Raw genomic sequence first — 27,179 nt, forward strand, 5'->3', positions numbered from 1 at the left:
TTTTGGCTGTTTTCTGAGCACAGGATTGTATATCTATATATAAGGCAGGACAGTGGGGATATGTAGGTTGTTTCTCAGCACTGCTCAGTCACCGGCAGAATACACACCATGACATCCAGTAACTACAGGCCGCGTCTTCTCCGCGTCTTCCAGCTACGCCTCCTCTTCTGCGGATGGTGAAGCAGATTATTATGGAGATGCCACAATTCTGATCCACACACAGATGACGCAGACGCCTTATGAGACATTTATTACATGGTTTAGACACTTACTATTATCTGACAAGGGGGAGGGGCTTCACTGTATGCAAAAAGTTTGCCAAAATGTTCGCCCTTTATGTTGGACATTAAGCCGTATGACAAGTGGTGGCCAGTTAGATTGGACCGGCTATAGAGAGGCAGATTTACCAGCCGGTGTCGGTGACTGTAATAAATCTGGTGTAGTATAAGACTCGCCCAACTAGGAAAACAGTTCTAGAAAATCTGCCCCATTGTCTAATTCACAACATGTAATTGCCAGAAAAACCTCATCCCGAAACGGCCCCCGTGTTATTACACTACAGATTTTTCAACTGGATCATGTGACTGTAGCCTAAGAAGCCTTTCAGAAATAGAAGGGTTAATAGTGAAGTTTATGAAGTGAGTGCAGAAATAGAAATCCCATCAATATTCGGTGTGACCTTTGCCCTCTGCCTTCGGTACTCGCAGACAGTATTTGGCAGAGCTGGGCAGGAGATTGTTGCCGCCGCCATCTTGGAGACCTAAGCCCAGATCTTCTTGCTCCAGTCCGTCTGTCTCTTCATGTCCTCCCAGACAGACTGGATGATGGTGAGATCAGGGCTACGTGTGTGGCCGGATTGTCACGTCCTCCTAAGGTTCCCCACAGATATGTTTCTTTATACTCTCTCTTATTTCTCTCTCCATTGTGCAGATCTCACAGGAGATATTTTTTCTAGAATCTTCCTCTGTTCACCGGATACATCCCTGTCTGATCGCTCCGTCCTGCACTTGTTTCTGATATATAACGTCATCGGCTCCGGGTTTATTCCTGATCCCTTCAGATTAGCGTATAACCCCCCCCCCCCGAAGCGTATAACCCCCCCCCCCCCCCACTATATCAGAGCATTGGCGCCATCTAGCGTCTGAATGTTAGCATTACAGTGCATGAGCTTCCTTATACTAACTAGGACTGGGGGGGCACAGGCAGAGCGATTACTGGTAATATGACTTGTAATTGGTTCAGTCTGTACAGCGGGGGCGGTGCCATCATACGCCCCCGATCCTTCACTGTGCACGCTGCTTACCTGCCGCCGCAGATCCAATGATCCAAAGCTGCAAAATCGTTTTTTTAAATCCGGACACAGAGTCAGACATGCAGTACTCTGTGTCCGGATTTAAAAAAAAACGGTTTCGCGGCGGAGAGCATAAAACGCTCACCGCCGGACCCGGTCTGTGGTTTCCATCTTCTTACATGCAGAAGATGGAAACCACAGAACGGAGACCCAAACACAGGTGTGAACCTAGCGTCACAATGCCCACACAACTCATTCATGCGGGTAAGTGCGCGGCAAGCACACAGACCTCATTATAGTCTATGGGGCCCGTGCGCTTGACCTGCACAGCACTTGCAGTTGCGCTTGTGTTCCGTCCATAGTGGTCCTCATGCGCACTCTTACGGACAGAACACATCAGCATATGTGAACCAGCCCTAAGGAAGTTGCTTTGGTTGTATGGCGGGTCCTTTTGGGGGTCCCACCCTCATCTATGGAATTCAGCTTCAGGAATTAGGAAACTGTATTTTTACATGGTTTTTGACTTTTTTTTTAAACCACTTCAGTACTGGGCTATTTGTGGTCCAGGCCCAGACACTTTTTTTTTTTTTTGTATGTGCGGTTTTGAGGGCTGTAACATTTTTCTCATAAATCTCGTTCAAGTAATTTTTGCGTCTTTTTTTGGGGACACAGCGCGCGTTATTTTTATGTTTTTATTTTCGAATGTTTCAGGAAAATATAAACAAAATAGGAGGGAAATTGTGTCTGGTTTTCAATTTATTTTTATTATTTAATAACACACAGTGCTACTGAGAAACTTTATAAAATAGTTTTTCCTCTCCATTACAGTAATTTTTATTTTGTATGGTGTCGTCGGGGGTGGAGCTATAACCTTTAATAACGGCGTTTTATTAGCGTATTATTTATTTATTATTATTTTATTTACATTTTTTAAAAACTTTTTTATTATATTTTTATTTAATTTATTTATTTTCAGATGGTGTCCCCTTAAGGTGATAAGAGACCTTTGGGGACGTTTGATCACTTTTTCCTTTGTTAGGGAGGCTGATTTCCCCTGTAACTGGGGCTGCTACATTTAGCCTCCTGCACGCTGTATACAGAGCTGATCTGGGTCCTGTACACAGTATACAGAGCTGATCTGGGTCCTGTGCACAGTATACAGAGCTGATCTGGGTCTTGTACACAGTATACAGAGCTGATCTGGGTCCTGTAGGACCCAGCAGCTCTTGTAAGACGCTGCTCCCGACGGATCACGTGACCGCCAGGTCAGAGGGCGGCTGCATCATGGCGGCGCCTATAGCTGTGTATACAGCGCAAATTGAGTGCTGTATACACAGCGATCGAGATGGCAGGGAAGGGAATAAACCTTCCCTGCCATCTCTCTGGGAGCTCCGGCTGAGGTTACAGCACGATCTTGTGCAGCTGCTGTGTTCTGATTGGACGTACCGGTACGTCCTGTCAGAACAAGGCAACCACTATCCAGACGTATAGAGTCTATGGGCGGTCTGGAAGTGGTTAAGCGTTGTTTTTCCTCCACCCCATTTTTTAACTTGCCAGCACACTGGGCAGGGCCAAAAAAAAATCCCTTTAAAAAATAAATAAAAATAAAACGTAACATTTATTATAAATAACTATTTTTGGATGTTACCATTATTTAAGATCCTAAAGGGAACATCCAGACTCAGATTTATGAGAAGGTGGGAAAGCGCTCACCCCTTGGCACTAAAAATTAGGGTATTCCCAAGGGACAATCCCTCCACTTGGCCCTCTTAATAGTGACTGAAGATCCCATGTAACACAGAAACCAAGATCTGAAAGCGCAACGCATCAGAAATTCTGTATCATTGGGACTGTTGACATGACATAGCACCATTAGGAGCATCTTAAATAAGCCTTGGTGGGTGTTACAACAGGGTACGGACTTAAAGGAGGGCCTTCCGCCTATAGGAGGGGTCACAACCTAAGGCATCGCCTGGTTAGGAGCACATGCCATCTGATCTGGCAGCACTTGCAACCCATAGCGATGCCCAGTCCGACCCCGGAGATTTGGATGCAGGCAGCAGCAGGATTTCAGTCTGTGGCCAATTTCCCCAACTGCATAGGCGCCGTAGACGGTAAGCATGTACGTGTGCAGAAGCCACCGCACTCAGGATCACTGTACTACAACTATAAGAAGTACTGTTCAGTGGTCCTGATGGCAGTCGCTGATGCCAGGTATGGATTTCTTGCTATTGAAGTCGGTGCCTATGGTAGTACTGGGGACTCCCGGGCGCTACTGTCATCGGTTTTGGGCTGCACAGTACTGCTAGATCAGGTGACTCTACCTCCACCAAGACCACTTCCGGGTACCACGCATCCAGTCCCCTTCGTCATGGTAGGGGATGAGGCATCTCCCCTCTTGGAAAACCTGCTGTGCCCTTTCCCACGGAGGAGACTGGATGCCCGGAAGAGGGTCTTCAACATGAGGCTGAGCCGGGCACGACGCTTGGTGGAGTGCGCCTTCGGGCTCATGAGTAGTAAGTGGAGGGTCTTCACCTGTGCGCTGCAGTTGGCTCCTGACACCGTGGATGTGGTCATGAAAGCTGTCTGTGCGCTTCACAACTTTGTATTGGAGTGTTGTGACAGCCCCAATATTAGAGTAGAGTCACAGGCAGCTTTGGGTCACCCACTAGTCACCATTAGGCGCTCAGGTCGGGCAGCCAACACAGCTGTACAGGTGCGAGATGCCTTCACTGACGACTTCATGAGTCCCGAAGTTGCCATACTTTGGCCTTTTTCTCACCTCAGTGATGACCCGTCTGACCCAGACTGAAGACCTTCCTCATCGTGGTGTGCCTTTTTTTTGGGTCTGTTTGTTCTTGTGTTTTAATTTTGGCCACAACTTGTCCAGATATGCTGGCGGCTACACACTGTATATAATAATGCGGGGCAGACCCGGCGCCGATGGCGGGCACCGAGCGCCTGAGCAGTAAAAACCTTGTTGTAGAAAAATGCAAATCACTGCTGCATGTACAAAACGATTCACAGATGTGGCCCAAGAATGACATCAAATGTATAGGCAATATGTGAAACATGTATACAGATACTCGCAGCCGGATCAAGTCATGGCAAACAGAATATGTCCGGCCATTTTGTTGCTTTGTGATTTCTTTTTGTAACCACCAAATTTAATTTATAAAGCGCACTGAAATATGTCACATCATCTTCTGTCCGTGGGTTTTTTTTGTGTGTAAATTACGTTTAAAATTTTTTGTGCTTGCAACATTGAAGCATTTTGAACCTCCCATCAATCATACCCCTGTTTTCATCCCTGGGGTTCCCCTGTTTTCACTGTGGACTAGTTTGGCCACCTTATTTTTTTTTTTAATTATAATAAAAGGTTCATAGTAGGGACGGGTCTAGTTATGTCTAGATGGTCTATAAGGTCACCTTGCAGTTCACCAGGGGTGTCCTTTGTGGGATTCTTCAATTTGCAAACTGTCGTATATAAGCTTATAACCCATGTAGCAATTCATCAAATTCTGTCTGGACCAAACAAATTCCTTGATGTATAATTTATTAATATTGGTGGGGTTCACGGCTGTTTCCAGTGTCATCAAAAGGCCGTTCTTCGGCTGGATCCTCCCCTTCTTTCGTCGTCTTCCTTGGTGTCACCTCCGACGCCTGCGCAGTTGGCTCTGCCAGTGAGACACTAGTAGAGCCAAGTGCGCATGCCACCGGTGGCCATTTTTGGGAGGCTGCTCCTGTATTGAACTACAAGAGCGAGAGCAGCCTCCCAAAAATGGCCGTCGGCCGGCATGCGCACTCGGCTCTGCTGGAGTCTCACTGGCAGAGCCAACTGCGCAGGCGTCGGAGGTGACGCAAAGGAAGACGATGAAGGGGAGGATCGAGCCGAAGATAGAGGTGTCGCAGGATTGTGTTCTCGAGCAGCAGTGGGGACACCCCCATCGTATTTTCAGCACTGGAGCCCACCCCCATCGCTGTCAGAGAACTCATTTGCATACCGGTAAAAAACGGTATTTCTAAGGAACGGCGCAGCAGAGACCACATCTAAAGGTAAGAGACGAATAGACTTTCTAAAGACCATTCCGACGTGTGATCACCAAAAAAAACTCATGGTAGAATCCCTTTAAAGAAGACTTTTCATGGGTTTGACAAGCCATTTCCATAAACTGCTGGACCAGACCAGACTGCGCCAAATTCAGCGCACTGTTGTCTTCCCAGCACTATAGAGAACTGCCTGTGTCCAAAGTCATGAAAGCTCCTCTTTAAAGCCAACTCTCATTTTTTTGGAAACAAAAGCAAACACACATTTTTTTTAACAATTTTTTTTTAATTAAACAAATGTTTAGTATTAACAAAAAAACCCTTTTACTTTTTTGAAGAAAAACCCCTGCCCACCAATCCACACATCCCAAACCCACCCCCTCCCAAATATTAAATTAAATAGACGGTGTATACATTTTTAAAATTATTAAAACAATTTAAAGAACAATAACTATTTATAAAAGAAAAGGGGGGGTTAAAGGGAGCGGAGGCATGGGCCGGGACCAGACGGAGCAGCAACATGAGGAGGAGGAGTTACATGTGAAGGTGGGGCAGGTTCAACTTGGGGGCTTTGGGGTTGAGGCCGGGGCACATAGTCTTGTACATAGTCTTGTACCCTGGGCAAAGACCCTGACGATGCAGCCACACACTGCTGCCGGCACTGGCTTACCATGTAATCTAGATCTGGCCGCTCAGGAGCAGACTGGACATCTACCGCCACCGCCTGGACATAGGCTTTATAGAGCTGATGCCTGTGATGTGGCAGCTGGTGGCCGATAGCGGCCACATCATTGCCAAAAAGGGTAACTGGTCCTGGCTTTACCCTCCGGATAGAGGACAGGTCCTGACTCTCCAAGTCCAGCTGCCTGTCCGTTATCTGGGGGGTCCTCCCAGTCTCCTCCTGGGTGGAAGGTGTGGGGGCACGAGGGGTCTGACGTTGCCTAAACCTCCGGGTGACTGCCACCGGCTCCTGGGTGTCCTCACTACTGCCTGGAGGCACCGAAGAGGCTCATGAGGATGCCGGCGAACCCACCCTGGAGGACATAGGGACGGGGGAAATACTTGGGCCCCTCTCCGGTTCATGAGAGGAGCAGTCAGGCTTGGTGGGACGCCCTCCCTCTGCTGCAGCTCTTCTTGAGATGGTGGTGTAATGTCCCGGTACTGCTAGTCCAATTCGCTCTACTAATCCTTGCAGACCGAGATAGCATGGACATTCTCATATAAGGTAAATATTTTCCTCTCCCTTCATTCCTTCTATATATTTCTATTCTTCCAGAGCCAGCACACAGGGGGTCTATTAATGCGCCATCTTGTGGATGTTTTTGTGAACTGCACCTGCCTATACTTTGCCATTGTAATTTGAGTTGTTACTGTTAAAGGGAGTGTCCATTATGATTAGCTGACCTCCAGGACCAATCAGGCTCCCTTGCCTGGCCTGGAGGGAGAATTGAGTGAACACCCTCTCTAGAGGGGGTTGGGGATGTTTTTGGCTGATGTCTTTTGTGTGGGGCTACAAGGCTAGGACATGATACAGCTAGCAGACTGAGCACATGGAGCATGGATAATGGCTGCCCACTATCAGGGTACACCAAGCAGAGATGCCTTCTCCTCTGTCCTCAAGGCCCTTCTCAGAGAGTGTTTTCCTCTGAAGCTCCACTTCTCTACGAGTAGGCCGTCCTATATCCATACATCTGGGAACTCCACACGTATTTTGCTATGCAAGTAAGTCTTTGGGACAAATCTATATCTAAAGGAGCCCATAGCTAGTTCGACGGAAATTGAGGGTCGCCCGCCGTCGATAACTTGTATCTCATCTTCTATATACGTGTTCCCAGTTTTGTTGAGGACTAACCCCCTGGATACAGGCCATCTTTACAAGTATATACAAGTTAACTGCCAAGCAACTACCATCCAAAGCATTCTGCCCCATCCTCTGCTAATTGGACACTACCTGCAAAGATCGCTGTATTGTATGTGAAGAAGTCCTCCATATGTACATTTGTATTACTTTGTCCTGCTAGTAAAAAGAAAAGCAACGATTACCCCCGAAGCCTGGTTGTCTGTTGTCACTGTCAGGTATCAGAGCAGGGGTGGGTAGTCGGGGACATCAAAAAGGGAAATTTTGTGCACATTCGGGACCCAGGGACTCCCTGCAAGCCGGCCACATCGGATATATTACCGTGATACCAGCCCTGGCCTTCCCGAGTGTTGCAGCTCCTGGGCGTCCTCACTACTGCCTGGAGGCACCGAAGAGGCTCATGAGGATGCCGGCGAACCCACCCTGGAGGACATAGGGACGGGGGAAATACTTGGGCCCCTCTCTGGTTCATGAGAGAAGCAGTCAGGCTTGGTGGGACGCCCTCCCTCTGCTGCAGCTCCTCTTGAGATGGTGGTGAAGGCTCCCGGGACCCACTGGTATTGCCAGAAGAACTGCGAATCAAAAGAAGAAAAATCATATAAATATACATTTGCAAAATAAAATTAATCCAGCAAAAAACTGTGTCTAAAAAACTTACTCCCAAGAAACACTGCCAGTGAAGAGGAACTGCAGCTCCTGTTCTATGTGAGTATTTGGGCGCTGGGAGGGAGAGGCCGCACTGCGCTCCACCTGCCTGGTCTCTCTCATGAAGCGATCCCTCACACTCTTGCTCCGTGTGCGCATATCATTCTATCAATATCAAAGAAAAAACAAGACAGAGCAGAAAGGTTAAGCAAAAATATTTCTGGTGCAAATTTGAAAGAATATACATATACCTCGTATATACTCACCAATCTCCTGTGTCTTGTTGCACGAGAGGCTGGACCAGTTGGGGCAGAGGTCAGAGCAGACGCTGAGCCACACCCCGGGCATGTCTGTCACTGTGCAGTGCATGCGCCTTGTCCCAAAGCTTGGGCTTGGCGTGAATCTGCAAAAAGGAAAAAAAAGGATTTTCATCACAATTATTGAAACTAAACAAAATTAAAAAAAGGGGCCACTGTCTGGGGGGGGGGGGGGGTTGTTAGGAGAAGAGGCCGGAATGTATTATAACATACGGCCACATGTAGCAATTCTTCACAGTACAAGGCAAAAAAACTTGCACTGCCTTAACTTTAAAGCACGTTGTATATAGTCTACAGAATGAAGTGTACAAAACAAGATTGTATCGGGGAATAACATGCACAGTTTGAAGAATAATAGAATAGTTACAATGGAAGTTTTGGCCATGCATAGCTAGCATCCACTGACTAAATGAACAAGGCGCTTGACATCGATATCCATCTGATATGGATACGGCAGTTTTTAGGGCCCGGGTAAACATGATGATGCTAAAATAAAAAACATTGTGAACACCAGACATTCTTTTGGTTTGCTAAAATGCAAGGCAAGTTATGACATTGAAATGCTGACCCCACGTCCGTGCACATGACGCACATCCCTATGAAGCCCTGTACTGCCTGCGGGTTTGGGGAATAAAAAAACACATTTGATCTCACATTTGTAGCAAAAACCAATACATTAACGTGGCCACTACTTACATGAACGATGCCGCTGTGCTTTATAGTCGAACCTGTGGCCGCCCTAGTCAAACGCTTTTTTGGGGGGGTATTAAACATACGTACACCTTAGCACATGTAAAACTAGGGGCTAATAGGCATTTCTTAAACATTCAGCCGATCCTTACATGAGGAGAGACCCCCGGCTTCCTGCAGCTTCCAATGTCTGTGATGGAGTTTGTGATGCTGAAGATGCTGCGTGTCCTACAATGGCTGCTGGGATTGGTTGACACCCCCGGGCCAGCACTTTTGGGCCGTGGCCATGAATATGGGTTGGAAAATACTTGCGTTATTTTACGCGCGTACTTGGACAAATACTTGCCGCATATACACGCTGCGTAAAAACACGCACCTCATTGAAATCCATTAAGGGGGAATTCACACGGAGGAAAGTGGAGCGCAATCTGGCTCGTATACACGTGCCGGCAGATGGCGCGCTCAAAATGCTCCCATTCATTTCAGAGGGAGTTAGGAGCGTATACGCAGATGCAAAATCACGTCCACAAAATAACGCGGTGTATACGCCCCTAACTCCCATTGAAATGAATGGAAGCATTTTGAGCGCGTCATCTGCCGGCACGTGTATACGTGCCAAATTGCGCTCCACTTTCCTCCGTGAGAACTCCCCCTAAGTTTTACGTGCGTTATTTTGCTCGCATAAAAATACACGCATAAAACGAAAACAAGAAAAAAAAAAAAACATTTAACTCAATGGGTAACTCGATTTTACATATTTGGGACACAATGAGCGGCGCGTTACTCCAAAAGTTTTGGCTAATTCTATTAGGGGACCAGACTTTGAAGAAGGAAGGTTTCCGAAACGCGTCGTCAGATGCAGTATTTTTGTGACATGCGTGTAAATATCGCTTTTATGTGATGCAAATAGAGAGAAATTTTATATTGTTTGATTAAGGCCGTGCTGGATTTTCCTTTATCTATCCAAAAGTTTAGGCCAAGTCTATTAGGGGCTCCTGTCATCTCTAAATATGTCTCGCCCCTTCCGAAAATCACTCCCAGACGAGCGAGAAATGGAAAAGACCTATAGGTTCATAGTCAGTACAAGACCAATGAGCCGAACATTTTTGGCAGTAGCGGACCCAGAGTTGGCAGTTTTCCGTGTGGACATTGTGTCACCTGCCCCAACATCTTGACAAGGGGCCCCCCAGAGCTATTAGCCAGTGTTTTGTGTCATTTGCAGTGTTATTCGGATACATTTCTGCGCCTTTCTCCCCCTTTTTTCTCCTCAGGTATATGATGGTACTTACCAAGGGTTCCCCTGTGGTCGACGTATCCAGTGGTTTCATCCGCCTTCCAGAGGTTTCTATCTCCGGGCAGGCTAACCAGATGTGAAGAGGAGTCAGCTGATTGGTGGTCCAGATGTTTCTCCATCTCCGGGCAGATTAGGAGGAGTCAGCTGATTGGTGGTCCAGATGTTTCTCCATCTCCGGGCAGATTAGGAGGAAACAGCTGATTGGTGGTCCAGATGCTCACTATCGCTGGGCAGATGTTGAAGAGCCAGATGATTGGTCCTTTGACAGCTGGATGGCGGGAAAATTCAATATAAAATTGGGGGTTGCGCAGTGGTGAGGCTGTTGCCTCAGAAGAAGACATTGGGACCAGTTCCAGCTGTGACTTACCCAACCATGGAGGATCTTCTGCGAGCCCTTCTGAAGAAAGCGGAGTCCAGTGGTGGTGAAGAGTGGCTGCAGCGCTGCTTGAACGAGCCGCAAGCCACAGGAATAGGAGCGGAGGAGCTGGAGCCGTCGGCAGGGCTGTTCTCTGAAGAGCTGCTGTAACAGAGAGACCTGGGTAGCGGGGAAAAGGCGGGCGACGTCGCGTCGCCAGGAAGAGGGCCTGTGGAACAGTGAAGCGCTGGCACCGACGTCTGCCGGAACTACGTAATACTAAGGCAGTGCCGGCAGCTGGGATTGCGCCGGCACCCAAACATGGAGATAGGGTGCTGGCTCCCACCAGGGCTTCACTGGTGCAGCAGCCTGGATTAGCTGCACCGGAATCAATTGCGGCAGCACTGGAGGAGTGCTGTGAAGATGCTGCGGGGGGGGGGGGGGCTACGCCGAGACAGAAAACCGCGGAGTACGGGGGTGCCTACTTCATGGGATGCTGAAGTGGCGCCTGAAGTTCCGGAGCACGGGGACGGCCTGTCCAGGGAAAAGAGGAGCCGGAGGTTCAGGGTCATCTACTCGCCTCCAGAATCGCCGGCCAGGAGAAGAGGTGGAACCAACAGCCAGCAGAGAAGGGATCAACAGCCACAGCATCGTCCACATTGGGAGGAGAGGCCGTCAACTTCAAGGGACCTGTCTCCTGGAGGATCTGATCCTAGGGGTGAGATACAATCTGTCCCTTCTGCTGTTTCTACTGTACCTAGTGTAGCCGATAATGCTAGCTTAGGTTTAATGTCTGATTTTTTAAAGGCTGTCATTCATTTAGTTAAACCGTCCGAAGGTTCCCCAGCTAGTGTTTGGAGTAGTAGTAGACAAAGGCCGGACCCGGGGCACAGCATAGGGGAGGCCGCCATGACAGGTCCGAAAGGGTCAGCGGAAGGTGGTTGTCAGGGACGGGAGGGGGAGCGGCTGGCCGCCGGCGGGAGTTGCTATGTGGAGGGGATAAAGCCCCCCACAGCTTCCGCCAAGGGTCAGTCGTGTAGCAGAGGAGCAAAGGTGAGGTAGCCCGCAACTTACCTCACATGTCGGATCTGGAGGCCCTCATAGCGCAGCTTCGTGCTGCCGCCCAGAATACTGACCCTTGGTGGTTGCAGGCGCAGCTGCAGGGGATCGTCCCTGAAGACCCCTGTGCTGAGGCAGCCGATGCCTCCTCTCCTCCTGCTCCGGTGGGCGGAGCCTCGTCCTGGCAGCAGCGTCGGACGAGATCGCCTGAACCCGGAGACATCAGCGCCCAGGTCCCAACATTGGCTTAGGAGCCCTTCCAGGGGCCCTCCGAGCCAGCAAGCGCGCCCCACCGCTAGGGGCAGCAGCACCCGGCCTGGGAGGCATCCGCAAGAGCAGTCGGGACCGACGGAGGAAAGGGGGGGGCGGAGCCTGCGGCCTGAGCAGCCCCCCCCTTCGCCTTCTTCATCTTCTGCACTTGACCAGTGGCGACCTGATGCAGCAGCGCGCCAAGGTGTAGGCGTGGCTGGGCGGTCTGCTGTGCCCGTGGATGGACGGTCTCCTCGTGACGGACGTCCTGCTGGGCGTTCCTCCTCCTCCTCTTCGATTACTTCTCGCGTGTCTTGTCCCTCCTGTGCAGGCTCTGGTAGCAGCGCCTCCCATGGATTGTCGTGATGCTGAAGTGGAAGACGTCGTGCCTCCTTCGCAACGGATGGATTCCGGATCAGCGGCTGGCGGGATCACAGATCCTGGGCAGCCTGGTGAGTGCTTGTCCATGTCTTGGTCTGTCCTGGCGATTTTTCGGTCTCAGGGGTGTGGGGAGGGTCCCGACGGGTCGGCTGGGGGTGACAGCGTGGTGGCATCGGGTCCAGTTGACAGGTTGCATCAGGAGTTGAGGGAGTTGTTGGGGGGTTTGTGGGAGGTATTAGCTCGCTCGGGAGGCTTGGGTGGGCCCCCTCCTGTTATTGTACTGCCCTCGGATGGTTTGGTTCGTAGGGATTCGGGGGTGGCGTGTCCGTCCAGACAGAAGGGGAGGGGGACGGTATCCGTTTAGACGATAGGGCCCGGGGGGAGGTGTACCTTTGCGTTGAGGGCCCTTTGGGTGCTCATTTGAAGAAGGAGGTTAAGGAAAAAAATCTGGCGTGATGAATACGTTGAGATTTTCTCCTTGCTTCCATTGGAGAAGTTCAATTTAGATAAGGGTAAGCGGGATGAGTTTAAGAAGGAAGAGAAGAAGAAGCGTTGGCGCTTAATTCTGCAGACCTTTACGAACTGGCTGCAAGCCTTCGCTATTTTAGCTAGTGTGGTTGGGGGAGAAAGCGCCGGAGAATTGTTCCAGCCTTTTTTGTTATCTGGATGCTATTGGGGAGGCGTATCGGGTGTACGGGGGTCAGACGTGGCTGCGATACGAACAGTTCCGTCAGAGGAAGGCTGTTCGTCCTGCTATCCGGTGGGATCAGAAGGACATTGGGTTGTGGCTTAGGGTCATGGCTCCAGCGCAGTTAGGCCAGTCCTTTCAGGGTGGGGCCGGATCTTCCGGACGGTCTAGTCAGGGGTCCGTAGGGCAGAGTGCGGGAGGGAAGAAAGGTCACTGTTGGCAATTTAACGAGGGCTTGTGTAAGTTTGGTGCGTCCTGCAAGTTCAAGCACGCTTGCACGGTGTGCGGGGGAACCTCCCATGGGTCCTCCCATTGTTTCAAAAAGGGCAAGGGTAAGCAGTCCGGTGGGGTTCTGGCCATGGGACGGACTCCGGTGAATCTGGTAGAGATGGAGGCCTTTCTAAGTCGGTATCCTAACCGCCTTGGGGCGCAATTGTTGAGGGTGGGTTTTGGTCAGGGCTTCCAGATACAGTCTTCGGCTCGAGGGGCTTCCTTGTCCAAACGGAATATGGCTTCTGCGTACCAGAACCCGACGGTTGTGCGTGAGAAGTTGGACAAGGAGGTTTCGCTTGGGCGGATGGCGGGTCCCGTTCCAGTCCCCTCCGTTTGATGATTTAATTGTTTCTCCGTTGGGGGTGGTTCCCAAGAAGGAACCTAACAAGTTTAGAATGATCCATCATTTATCACACCCCAGGGGCGGGGCGGTAAATGATGGTATCTCGCCAGAGTTGAGTTCTGTCGTTTATACCTCCTTCAACGCGGCGGTGCAGTGGGTCCAAAAGTACGGTCGTGGAGCTTTAAAGGGGCTCTATCAGCAAAATCATGCTGCTAGAGCCCCACATATGCGTGCATAGCCTTTAAAAAGGCTATTCAGGCACTGTAAAAGTTAAATTAAACTACCCCCCCCCCCCCCGTTTTAAAATAATAACTTAGAAAAGAATCTTCTCTACTTACGGAACGTGCACCCTGGGCAGGCCCTGGGCGGGCATTCAGGGTGCGCAGTCTTCTTCTTCCCCGCCTCTTCTTCCTCTGTCGTCTTGGGGTCCCGTCCTCCTCCGGCGCTTGCTCGCGGACACTGATGATAAAAAATAGCCCGGGCGCATGCGAAGTAGCACGCGGCTTCTACTACGGCTACTGCGCATGCGCCCGGGCTAATTTTTTTTATCAGTGTCCGCGAGCAAGCGCCGGAGGAGGACGGGACCCCAAGACGACAGAGGAAGAAGAGGCGGGGAAGAAGAAGACGGCGCACCCTGAATGCCCGCCCAGGGCCTGCCCAGGGTGCACGTTCCGTAAGTAGAGAAGATTCTTTTCTAAGTTATTATTTTAAAACGGGGGGGGTAGTTTAATTTAACTTTTGCAGTGCCTGAATAGCCTTTTTAAAGGCTATGCACGCATATGTGGGGCTCTAGCAGCATGATTTTGCTGATAGAGCCCCTTTAATGGCCAAGGTGGACATCGAGGCAGCTTTTCGTCTCCTCCCGATGCATCCAGAGAGCCTCCAGCTCTTGGGGTGTTACTGGGACGGGTCGTATTTCGTTGAACGGTGCCTCCCCTATGGGTTGCTCGATTTCTTGCGCCTATTTTGAGGCCTTTAGCTCATTCTTGGAGTGGGTGGTGCGGGACCTGGCGGGTGTCGGGTCTGTCATTCACTACTTGGATGATTTTTTGTGCCTCGGCCCTGCTGCCTCGTCGGTTTGTTTGGCTTTGCTCCGGACGTTTGAATGGGTGGCGGTGCGTTTTGGGGTCCCCATGGCGCTGGAGAAAACTGAGGGTCCGACCACGTGTTTGAGTTTCCTGGGAATCACGATTGATTCCGAGCGCATGGAGTGCTGACATGATGAAGGATTTCCTGGTGGGTCAGGCGCTACGGGGTTTCCGGAGGGGGAGTTCCCGCCCTGATGGGAGGCGGTCTCCTTTCAATTGCTGGAGCGTTTGGGAGTTGCAGTAGAGTCGGTGTGCTCTTCTCCTGGGGAGGTGTTTTGGTTTCGTTTGGCTTTTTCCTGGGCTCTGCGGGTGGGGGAATTAATGTCGCCATCCAAATCGGTGGGCGGTGGGGTACTGATTCAGGATGTGGTGGGGGGTGAGTCGGAGGTGGAATTTGTAGTTCGTTGCTCTAAGACGGATCAATACGGTAGGGGGCACAGGGTACGTTTGTTTCGGGTAGCAGGGTCAGGGATGTGCCTGGTGCGTTGCTTTACGGAGTTTCTGGGGTGCCACAATAACCTGGCTGGCCCCCTTTTGTGACATGGGGACGGGTCTTATTTGTCTCGATTCCAGTTTATGTGGGTTTTTCGTCGGTGCCTGGAGCTCTTGGGCTTGGATCCATTGAGTTTTGCTCCACATTCTTTCCGCATTGGGGCGGTTTCGGTGTGCAGTTTGGGCCCGGATTGGTCGGTGGGCGTCTGGTCGTTTTCTTTCTTATGTTCTCCCCCATTTGTTGTAAGTTCCCGGGTTGTGTGTGTGTGTTTGGGGGAATTAGGGGACGGTTGGTGGTGCCAGGTTGTTGTTTTTGGGTGGGCGTGGGGTTTTTTTTGCAGTTTTTCTTTCGTTTTATTTTATTTGATTGTTTTCCTTGGGCATTCAGGGGGGTGTAGAACGTGCCTTGCTTATGGTGGTGGGGTCGCAGCCTTGAGGGGCTTAAGGGCTACGCCCGGTGGAGGGGTGGGAGGTCCTTGGAGTTGCAAAAATATTGGGGTGGGGAAAAAGACATGGGGTGTATTTTTCCCTAATTATATAATTACTGTGGATGGGTGGTCTGGCCGCTTTTGGACTCCTGCTGGGTGGTGTCCCGGGGAGTGATTTGTGTTAGATTTTGGTACTGCCATCGGTTTATGGTGCCCCCCGTGCCTGTGGTTGAGGCTGGGGGTAACTTGTTTACGATGGTCAGTCTGGTGGTCAGATCCTTTAGCTCCAAGGGCTTCCCCCCCCCCCCCTCTTTGTTACTGTACTGTTACTTATATTTATTTATGTAAGAAAAGGGGGGGATGGGTTAGTTATTCAGAGAGGATGTTTTTATTAAAGAAATGTTGAAACTTGATGTTTGTATTTTATGTAATAAAACGGCTGCTGTGGCCAAATTATCCGGTCTCTCTTGTATTGTTTTTATTTAGGTAAGAAGCGGAGGGGGGGGGGGGGGATGAGAGGGATGGGGTTAGGGCTGCAGCAGTGGTAAGTATGAAGATCAGGAGAGAGCGCGGACATCCTCAGTGCCAATGTCATGTTAATCCTGTCAGTGTAACCAATTCTAATGTTGTTGTACCTGTGTTAGAGAAAGGAATCGGGGTTCCTGAGGTGGCAACTAAGGAATTGATGTCTGGTACTGTGTCACCGTTAGGTTTCCATCTGCAGTTAGCATTGAAAGAACATATTTGGCGTAATGAATATGTGGATTTGTCATCCTTATTACCGTCCGCCAAGGAGCATCTGGTTAAAGAGTCCAAGGCTGATAGGATTGAGGATGACAAACGTAAGGGCCCACAGCGGCCATTTAATAATTGGTTGCAGGCTTTCTGTATTTTTGCCTCGGTTTATGGTGAGAAGTTTCCGTCTAACTGTTGTGGTTTATTCCAACATGTGGACGTTGTATTGGAAGCATACCGCCAATTTGGCGGCATGGCATGGTTCCAATATGATGAGATGGAAAATGGCTGTATACCCCTCAATCAAATGGGGGTCAAAGGATGTGGGTTTATGGTTGCACTTAATGCTGCCACAGAAGTCAATGCCTGCTAGACCAGCTAGTTCGGTTAATACTGCTGATGCCAGTGCCAGTCATAGCTTTCGAAAGGGTGTTTGCTTTGCATTCAATGAGGCACAGTGCAAATGGTCAGTGAATTGTAGGCACAAGCACGAGGGCTCTTTTTGTGCGGGGTCACACCCCATGTGTCGGTGTTTTACAAGAACGAACCAGTTGCAGCAGACTCCCAGTACAAGGGAGCAGGTTTCAAAAAGCCTGGACTCCAGTGAGGATAGCAAGCCTGGAGCCCTGGTAAAGTCGCTTCCCAGACAGGGAGAGGCCTGAATTACTGTTTAATGGTTTTAATGTCGGTTTTTTAGTCCCTAGTTTTTCAGGTATCGCTCGTGTTTGGGTTGAAAATTTGAAATCAGTTATGCAATTTATAGATGTCGTTAAAGAGAAGCTGTTTAAAGAGGTGGAAGCGGGTAGTCTTGTCCTAGACGGAGTATAGTACATTATGTAGAAGCGGGTAGTCTTGTCCCAGACGGAGTATAGTACATTATGTAGAAGCGGGTAGTCTTGTCCCAGACGGAGTATAGTACATTATGTAGAAGCGGGTAGTCTTGTCCCAGACGGAGTATAGTACATTATGTAGAAGCGGGTAGTCTTGTCCCAGACGGAGTATAGTACATTATGTAGAAGCGGGTAGTCTTGTCCCAGACGGAGTATAGTACATTATGTAGAAGCTGATAGTCTTGTCCCAGACGGAGTATAGTACATTATGTAGAAGCGGGTAGTCTTGTCCCAGACGGAGTACAGTACATTATGTAGAAGCTGATAGTCTTGTCCCAGACGGAGTATAGTACATTATGTAGAAGCTGGTAGTCTTGTCGCAGACGGAGTATAGTACATTATGTAGAAGCGGGTAGTCTTGTCCCAGACGGAGTATAGTACATTATGTAGAAGCTGATAGTCTTGTCCCAGACGGAGTATAGTACATTATGTAGAAGCGGGTAGTCTTGTCCCAGACGGAGTATAGTACATTATGTAGAAGCGGGTAGTCTTGTCCCAGACGGAGTATAGTACATTATGTAGAAGCGGGTAGTCTTGTCCCAGACGGAGTATAGTACATTATGTAGAAGCGGGTAGTCTTGTCCCAGACGGAGTATAGTACATTATGTAGAAGCTGATAGTCTTGTCCCAGACGGAGTATAGTACATTATGTAGAAGCGGGTAGTCTTGTCCCAGACGGAGTACAGTACATTATGTAGAAGCTGATAGTCTTGTCCCAGACGGAGTACAGTACATTATGTAGAAGCTGATAGTCTTGTCCCAGACGGAGTACAGTACATTATGTAGAAGCTGGTAGTCTTGTCGCAGACGGAGTATAGTACATTATGTAGAAGCGGGTAGTCTTGTCCCAGACGGAGTATAGTACATTATGTAGAAGCTGATAGTCTTGTCCCAGACGGAGTATAGTACATTATGTAGAAGCGGGTAGTCTTGTCCCAGACGGAGTATAGTACATTATGTAGAAGCGGGTAGTCTTGTCCCAGACGGAGTATAGTACATTATGTAGAAGCTGGTAGTCTTGTCGCAGACGGAGTATAGTACATTATGTAGAAGCGGGTAGTCTTGTCCCAGACGGAGTATAGTACATTATGTAGAAGCTGATAGTCTTGTCCCAGACGGAGTATAGTACATTATGTAGAAGCTGATAGTCTTGTCCCAGACGGAGTATAGTACATTATGTAGAAGCGGGTAGTCTTGTCCCAGACGGAGTATAGTACATTATGTAGAAGCGGGTAGTCTTGTCCCAGACGGAGTATAGTACATTATGTAGAAGCTGGTAGTCTTGTCGCAGACGGAGTATAGTACATTATGTAGAAGCGGGTAGTCTTGTCCCAGACGGAGTATAGTACATTATGTAGAAGCTGATAGTCTTGTCCCAGACGGAGTATAGTACATTATGTAGAAGCGGGTAGTCTTGTCCCAGACGGAGTATAGTACATTATGTAGAAGCGGGTAGTCTTGTCCCAGACGGAGTATAGTACATTATGTAGAAGCGGGTAGTCTTGTCCCAGACGGAGTACAGTACATTATGTAGAAGCGGGTAGTCTTGTCCCAGACGGAGTATAGTACATTATGTAGAAGCGGGTAGTCTTGTCCCAGACGGAGTACAGTACATTATGTAGAAGCTGATAGTCTTGTCCCAGACGGAGTACAGTACATTATGTAGAAGCTGGTAGTCTTGTCCCAGACGGAGTATAGTACATTATGTAGAAGCGGGTAGTCTTGTCCCAGACGGAGTATAGTACATTATGTAGAAGCGGATAGTCTTGTCCCAGACGGAGTATAGTACATTATGTAGAAGCTGGTAGTCTTGTCCCAGACGGAGTATAGTACATTATGTAGAAGCGGGTAGTCTTGTCCCAGACGGAGTACAGTACATTATGTAGAAGCTGATAGTCTTGTCCCAGACGGAGTACAGTACATTATGTAGAAGCTGGTAGTCTTGTCCCAGACGGAGTATAGTACATTATGTAGAAGCGGGTAGTCTTGTCCCAGACGGAGTATAGTACATTATGTAGAAGCTGATAGTCTTGTCCCAGACGGAGTATAGTACATTATGTAGAAGCGGGTAGTCTTGTCCCAGACGGAGTACAGTACATTATGTAGAAGCGGGTAGTCTTGTCCCAGACGGAGTACAGTACATTATGTAGAAGCTGGTAGTCTTGTCCCAGACGGAGTATAGTACATTATGTAGAAGCTGATAGTCTTGTCCCAGACGGAGTACAGTACATTATGTAGAAGCGGGTAGTCTTGTCCCAGACGGAGTACAGTACATTATGTAGAAGCGGGTAGTCTTGTCCCAGACGGAGTACAGTACATTATGTAGAAGCGGGTAGTCTTGTCCCAGACGGAGTACAGTACATTATGTAGAAGCGGGTAGTCTTGTCCCAGACGGAGTATAGTACATTATGTAGAAGCGGGTAGTCTTGTCCCAGACGGAGTATAGTACATTATGTAGAAGCTGATAGTCTTGTCCCAGACGGAGTATAGTACATTATGTAGAAGCGGGTAGTCTTGTCCCAGACGGAGTATAGTACATTATGTAGAATTGGCCTTATGGTTGGAATTTCTAGCAAAATTTAATGGACATAATCTTTGCCAAAGAGCTTTCACGGATTGTGATGAGTTGGAATTATTCACGGATGCTTCCGGCGGCACAGGGTATGGTTGTTTTTTCAAGGGTTCATGGTCTGCTGAGAAATGGGCGGTCAGTTGGATTCTGAATAAGGTTACTAAGAACATTGTACTATTAGAGTTGTTTCCAGTTTTAGTGGCTGTAGTGATTTGGGGTAGTTGTTTTAATGATAAAAGGATTCTGTTACGGACGGATAATAAGGGAGTGGTATCTACAATCAATACTTTGTCATCAAAATGTGATTTAGTGGTTAAATTGTTGAGACATTTGACTCTATATTGCTTGAAATTGAATATCTGGCTGAAGGCTTCTTATATTGAAGGTAGACATAACTGTATTGCGGATGCTTTGTCTCGCCGCCAGCTTGCACCGGAGGCGGAACGTCGGGGGATCCCTTGTCCTCCTCACCTATGGACTCTGATATGGGATTAACTGTATCCAGTCTTAAGAACACTTTCTTTGTCCGATAAGAGTACTTTCCAGCAGCTAATCATTCATCCTCATCCAGTGATTCTTCTGATGATGAAGTGGATACAGAAGTCGTGATCAGCAGAACATCCAAAACTAATCTTTTTTAGGACAGTAATCCTTCATTGGTCAGACGTACTTCAATACATAATATTGTGAGACCGGCTCAAGGAGCTGTGGGGTGTCCCACATACTTTTCCCCTAAAGACATATTCTGTACTTTTTTTTCTGACAATATTGCAGAAGAGGTCCTTGTATGTTCCAACCTAGAAGGAAGACCTATTGCTTCTGCAAAAGATAAGTCCTGGAAAAATATATCAAAAGAGGAACTTTATGCATTTACTGGACTTCTACTGCTGGCAGGGAGTCAAAAACCGTATGACGTTCCAATCCGAGAATTATTTCTGGACCTCCTGGATGATCCACACTATAAAGCAACAATGGCAGTGGACGGATGAGGAAATTAGAAGAAACATTCGATTTGATGACAAACAAACCCGTGCAGCGAGGTCCGAAACAGACAAATTAGCCCCGATCAGTTATATCTGGGACATATTTATCCAAAACTGCACCAAACTATACAAGCCCAGTAATAATGTTACAGAAACTGCACCAAACTATACAAGTCCAGTAATAATGTTACAGAAACTGCACCAAACTATACAAGCCCAGTAATAATGTTACAGAAACTGCACCAAACTATACAAGTCCAGTAATAATGTTACAGAAACTGCACCAAACTATACAAGCCCAGTAATAATGTTACAGAAACTGCACCAAACTATACAAGCCCAGTAATAATGTTACAGAAACTGCACCAAACTATACAAGTCCAGTAATAATGTTACAGAAACTGCACCAAACTATACAAGTCCAGTAATAATGTTACAGAAACTGCACCAAACTATACAAGCCCAGTAATAATGTTACAGAAACTGCACCAAACTATACAAGCCCAGTAATAATGTTACAGAAACTGCACCAAACTATACAAGTCCAGTAATAATGTTACAGAAACTGCACCAAACTATACAAGTCCAGTAATAATGTTACAGAAACTGCACCAAACTATACAAGTCCAGTAATAATGTCACAGAAACTGCACCAAACTATACAAGCCCAGTAATAATGTTACAGAAACTGCACCAAACTATACAAGCCTAGGTAATAATGTTACAGAAACTGCACCAAACTATACAAGTCCAGTAATAATGTTACAGAAACTGCACCAAACTATACAAGCCCAGTAATAATGTCACAGAAACTGCACCAAACTATACAAGCCCAGTAATAATGTCACAGAAACTGCACCAAACTATACAAGCCCAGTAATAATGTCACAGAAACTGCACCAAACTATACAAGTCCAGTAATAATGTTACAGAAACTGCACCAAACTATACAAGCCTAGGTAATAATGTTACAGAAACTGCACCAAACTATACAAGCCCAGTAATAATGTCACAGAAACTGCACCAAACTATACAAGCCCAGTAATAATGTTACAGAAACTGCACCAAACTATACAAGCCCAGTAATAATGTCACAGAAACTGCACCAAACTATACAAGTCCAGTAATAATGTCACAGAAACTGCACCAAACTATACAAGCCCAGTAATAATGTCACAGAAACTGCACCAAACTATACAAGCCCAGTAATAATGTCACAGAAACTGCACCAAACTATACAAGCCCAGTAATAATGTTACAGAAACTGCACCAAACTATACAAGCCTAGGTAATAATGTTACAGAAACTGCACCAAACTATACAAGTCCAGTAATAATGTTACAGAAACTGCACCAAACTATACAAGCCCAGTAATAATGTCACAGAAACTGCACCAAACTATACAAGTCCAGTAATAATGTCACAGAAACTGCACCAAACTATACAAGCCCAGTAATAATGTCACAGAAACTGCACCAAACTATACAAGCCCAGTAATAATGTCACAGAAACTGCACCAAACTATACAAGCCCAGTAATAATGTCACAGAAACTGCACCAAACTATACAAGCCCAGTAATAATGTTACAGAAACTGCACCAAACTATACAAGCCTAGGTAATAATGTTACAGAAACTGCACCAAACTATACAAGTCCAGTAATAATGTTACAGAAACTGCACCAAACTATACAAGTCCAGTAATAATGTTACAGAAACTGCACCAAACTATACAAGCCCAGTAATAATGTTACAGAAACTGCACCAAACTATACAAGTCCAGTAATAATGTTACAGAAACTGCACCAAACTATACAAGCCCAGTAATAATGTCACAGAAACTGCACCAAACTATACAAGCCTAGGTAATAATGTTACAGAAACTGCACCAAACTATACAAGCCCAGTAATAATGTTACAGAAACTGCACCAAACTATACAAGCCTAGGTAATAATGTTACAGAAACTGCACCAAACTATACAAGCCCAGTAATAATGTCACAGAAACTGCACCAAACTATACAAGCCCAGTAATAATGTCACAGAAACTGCACCAAACTATACAAGTCCAGTAATAATGTTACAGAAACTGCACCAAACTATACAAGCCCAGTAATAATGTCACAGAAACTGCACCAAACTATACAAGCCCAGTAATAATGTCACAGAAACTGCACCAAACTATACAAGCCCAGTAATAATGTTACAGAAACTGCACCAAACTATACAAGCCCAGTAATAATGTCACAGAAACTGCACCAAACTATACAAGTCCAGTAATAATGTCACAGAAACTGCACCAAACTATACAAGCCCAGTAATAATGTCACAGAAACTGCACCAAACTATACAAGCCTAGGTAATAATGTTACAGAAACTGCACCAAACTATACAAGCCCAGTAATAATGTTACAGAAACTGCACCAAACTATACAAGCCTAGGTAATAATGTTACAGAAACTGCACCAAACTATACAAGCCTAGGTAATAATGTTACAGAAACTGCACCAAACTATACAAGCCCAGTAATAATGTTACAGAAACTGCACCAAACTATACAAGCCTAGGTAATAATGTTACAGAAACTGCACCAAACTATACAAGCCCAGTAATAATGTCACAGAAACTGCACCAAACTATACAAGCCCAGTAATAATGTCACAGAAACTGCACCAAACTATACAAGTCCAGTAATAATGTTACAGAAACTGCACCAAACTATACAAGCCCAGTAATAATGTCACAGAAACTGCACCAAACTATACAAGCCCAGTAATAATGTTACAGAAACTGCACCAAACTATACAAGCCCAGTAATAATGTCACAGAAACTGCACCAAACTATACAAGCCCAGTAATAATGTTACAGAAACTGCACCAAACTATACAAGCCTAGGTAATAATGTCACAGAAACTGCACCAAACTATACAAGCCCAGTAATAATGTCACAGAAACTGCACCAAACTATACAAGCCCAGTAATAATGTCACAGAAACTGCACCAAACTATACAAGTCCAGTAATAATGTTACAGAAACTGCACCAAACTATACAAGCCCAGTAATAATGTTACAGAAACTGCACCAAACTATACAAGCCTAGGTAATAATGTCACAGAAACTGCACCAAACTATACAAGCCCAGTAATAATGTCACAGAAACTGCACCAAACTATACAAGCCCAGTAATAATGTCACAGAAACTGCACCAAACTATACAAGCCCAGTAATAATGTTACAGAAACTGCACCAAACTATACAAGCCCAGTAATAATGTCACAGAAACTGCACCAAACTATACAAGCCCAGTAATAATGTTACAGAAACTGCACCAAACTATACAAGCCTAGGTAATAATGTTACAGAAACTGCACCAAACTATACAAGTCCAGTAATAATGTTACAGAAACTGCACCAAACTATACAAGCCCAGTAATAATGTTACAGAAACTGCACCAAACTATACAAGCCCAGTAATAATGTTACAGAAACTGCACCAAACTATACAAGTCCAGTAATAATGTTACAGAAACTGCACCAAACTATACAAGCCCAGTAATAATGTCACAGAAACTGCACCAAACTATACAAGCCCAGTAATAATGTTACAGAAACTGCACCAAACTATACAAGCCTAGGTAATAATGTCACAGAAACTGCACCAAACTATACAAGCCCAGTAATAATGTCACAGAAACTGCACCAAACTATACAAGCCCAGTAATAATGTTACAGAAACTGCACCAAACTATACAAGCCCAGTAATAATGTCACAGAAACTGCACCAAACTATACAAGCCCAGTAATAATGTCACAGAAACTGCACCAAACTATACAAGCCCAGTAATAATGTTACAGAAACTGCACCAAACTATACAAGCCTAGGTAATAATGTCACAGAAACTGCACCAAACTATACAAGCCCAGTAATAATGTCACAGAAACTGCACCAAACTATACAAGCCCAGTAATAATGTCACAGAAACTGCACCAAACTATACAAGCCCAGTAATAATGTTACAGAAACTGCACCAAACTATACAAGCCCAGTAATAATGTCACAGAAACTGCACCAAACTATACAAGCCCAGTAATAATGTTACAGAAACTGCACCAAACTATACAAGCCTAGGTAATAATGTTACAGAAACTGCACCAAACTATACAAGTCCAGTAATAATGTTACAGAAACTGCACCAAACTATACAAGCCCAGTAATAATGTTACAGTGGATGAGCAACTTGTACCCTTCAGAGGACCTTGCAAGTTTATTCAATACATGCCCAGTAAACCTGCCAAGCATGCAATAAAAATCTTCTGGATGTGTGACTCTCAAAATTATTATGGCATAAATGGGCTTATTTACTCTGGCAAAGAAGTTGGTGCACCAGTACGGAAGGATCTAGGGTCTGAGATTGTGAAAACATTAGCTGTATCAATTTACAACTCAGGTAGAAACACTACCATGGACAATTACTTTACCAATGTTGCCCTGGGCAATTTTTCTAAATTATGTTATTTGTTGTTTTCTGCCAAAAAATTATAATTAAAATGTTGAGCATTATTCATCTTATTTTGCAATTTTAAAATAAACTTGTAAATGTTATTTATGCGAGTTTCTCCATAGGAGTTGCACACGGGCCTTAAAGGCCCGGGTTCCGTACAGATGTTCCCCAAAAAAATCATTGTTATACCAAAATGCCTGTCAAAAAAACTAAATGAACAACTGGATATTATCAAGAACAACATACTCGATGAATACCTAGAAGTTCACAATTCTAACTAAAGTAATTTTGCAGATAATAGCAAAAGATTAAGATTATATGAGTTTCTCCATAGGATTTGCACACGGACCTAAAAGGCCGGGGTTACGTAAAACTGTAGATTTCTGACGTTACGCATCCTAGGGTTACCAACGTATCCCGGCAAGGGAGGCCAAAAACACAATGTGAATAAGCCCTGAGGATTTATTAGGAGGCTCTTATAGATGGTGTGGGCTCTCTATAGGCGCGGTCACACGGAGCAGATTATACCTGCAAATACAATCTGATGAAGCCTTGTAATGCTGCTAATCACATTGCAGAGCCAGTGCAGATCATTTTGATTCTAATTATGTAAAGAAACGCAATAGAATGTGAGAGTTGGAGCCTTGTGCATAGTAAGCAGTGTTTGGAAGACCTTGATTCCTAGCAAAAGTTCATTATTTTTCTCTTAGCTAGCAAATTCTGAGAACCCAAAAAAATGTACCATCACAAATCTGGCTCTCGAAAACGGAAGGAGAAAAAAGAGCGGAAAGATGAAGAGGAAAAGTTGAAGAAAACAAAGTCATCATGCAGTACTTTGAAAAGCATAAAAGTGACAAGGGAGATGAAGTTCAGGAAGTGCAGACAGAACCTTCTCAGGAAGTTGTTGAGCAGACTGCGTCATCCTCTCAGACTGCACCTTTTTTTTTTTTTTCTGGTGCCGCCCCCTGAGTGGCTGGCTGCCTCGATACAGGGCTCCAAGCTGGGAGCAAATTTTATTTTTCCTTTCTCACTCTTTTTCTCTGTATCTTCAAGAATCCTGTAACCAAGCAATCTAGCACTATGAATTAGCAACTATAAATCGAATGGAAGACCCTGTGGAGTATTTTGTTCCTTTTGTTTCTATTGTAAAGCATGGACAATGATAAGACCTGGTTCAGCTGGTTTCCTGTGTGTACACACGTGCCCGTTACCATCCCACCCAGGACAGCACGGACACCATGCAGCATGGAGGAAAACCTACATGGAAGTGTGGACTTCTTCTTCAAGGAGATGATTTTTGGCGTCTATTGCTGATGTGTGAAGATGCTACAGCTGACTGGTATTTCTTTCTATTACTGTGGACACGTGGGACTCTGCTACAGCCTGGGAACCATCACCCACCTACCCCAGGAGTTATGGAAGCTTGGCAAGAGAACAGCACCATGTATACCTGGATGGCTTCAGACTTCTTTGGGCAGTAGAAAACTGTGGTAAGAAGAAAGGGGAGGAAGAAGAGGAGGACGGCTTGTGATGAAGGATATTTGGGGCATTTTTTGTGGTTAATGGACAATAGTGCTGATACAAGATGCCGAACTATCAGCTGTGAGCAGGAGATCTCACCACCTACCAGAGGAACTGCCACATGTTATCATAATAGCTGACTATGTCCCCACCTCTGAAAAATTTCTGCTTGTTATATCTACATACTGTGACCCCTCCTCATGTCCTACAACCACATTCAGCTGTATTATTATTATTATTATTAGCATCACTTCACACAGAGAACTAAATGATCCTGCAGTGTGTCTGTGTTTCTTTCTTTTTAGTTGCTCTGATTCCTAGGATTTCTCTATCTGCCATGAGCTTGTATGTGTTTCTCTCTGTTATATACTACTGTACCATCTATGAAACTGTATCACTGACATTTCCCCATTGTGGGACTATTAAAGGAATATCTTATCTTATCTTAAGCATCTCAGTGATGGAAGAAGAGAAGGA

This window comes from Leptodactylus fuscus, chromosome 4, assembly GCF_031893055.1.
Source record: "Leptodactylus fuscus isolate aLepFus1 chromosome 4, aLepFus1.hap2, whole genome shotgun sequence".
Lineage (NCBI taxonomy): Eukaryota > Metazoa > Chordata > Amphibia > Anura > Leptodactylidae > Leptodactylus > Leptodactylus fuscus.